This window comes from Sinocyclocheilus rhinocerous, unplaced genomic scaffold, assembly GCF_001515625.1.
Source record: "Sinocyclocheilus rhinocerous isolate Xijiao unplaced genomic scaffold, SAMN03320098_v1.1 scaffold1155, whole genome shotgun sequence".
In the NCBI taxonomy this organism is placed as follows: domain Eukaryota; kingdom Metazoa; phylum Chordata; class Actinopteri; order Cypriniformes; family Cyprinidae; genus Sinocyclocheilus; species Sinocyclocheilus rhinocerous.
Genome location: NW_015629044.1, coordinates 889,638 through 890,644, shown reverse-complemented (window position 1 = coordinate 890,644; position 1,007 = coordinate 889,638).

The window sequence follows — 1,007 nt, the reverse complement described above, 5'->3', positions numbered from 1 at the left end:
AATCATGCCCCGAACCTGAGTCAGCAGGTCGTATCTGAGGGGAACCTCCCAAGGGGGTCGGCTAACAGACTGACCAATTTGAGAACCACGTATGTGTGGGCCAAAACGCCACCACCAACAACAGACGTTCACTCTGACCAACCTTACACTGAGCAGAATCGTTTGGGAGCAAACGGGTCGACTGGAAGGCATAAGACTGGTCCTGGGCCATTCTTGGGCTAGAGCGTCCACACCCAGAGGCGACGGAGGAAACAAGGAAACCAAAGCAGGCAATGCGCATGCTCTATTTTTTAGCAAACAAGTCCACTTCCGCTCGACCAAACCTCTGCCATATGAGACTCACCACCTGAGGGTGCAATCTCCATTCTCCAGCCTCCAAACTCTGTCTCAAGAGTAAGTCCACTCCTGAGTTCAGGTGACCCAGGACATGAACTGCTCTGATCGACAGGAACCTGGTCTGCGTCCAAAGAAGAACACATCTCACCAACCTGCACAGGGGGCGAGACATCAATCACATGAAGTAGGCTGACCATGGTGAGCATTAATAGCTTGCCATAAGAGATACTCTTAAGGCCCTCCATAAAAGATACTCTTACACGTGAACTCATTCACACAGTAGCTCAGCTCAGTGCATCTCAGTTGGGATGAGAAGAATAATGATTAGTTATGCAAATAGTGTTGGTAGCCTGAAGTGCCAAAAACCATGTTGCACGACAAATGGTTGTTGCAAAACTCTACAGAGCAAGCTCATAGCACAGAGTCCAATATTTGTTCCAGCTCAAAACAGCAGTGGAGCTGAAAGAATAATTATTATTAGCCGGGCAGACTAGTGTTTGGTAGCATGAAGTTGTGTCCACTTAAGGGCATACAGCGTCTCGTGGAGGGAGCTCTAGTATTAAGAATAGTGTCGGTAATCTTTGCCAAGAGACCGGAACACATTTCAACTCTGCTCAGGGGTCACACCCATTAGTTCCAAAAATCCTGATGGGGATGTCCAAATCATGCCC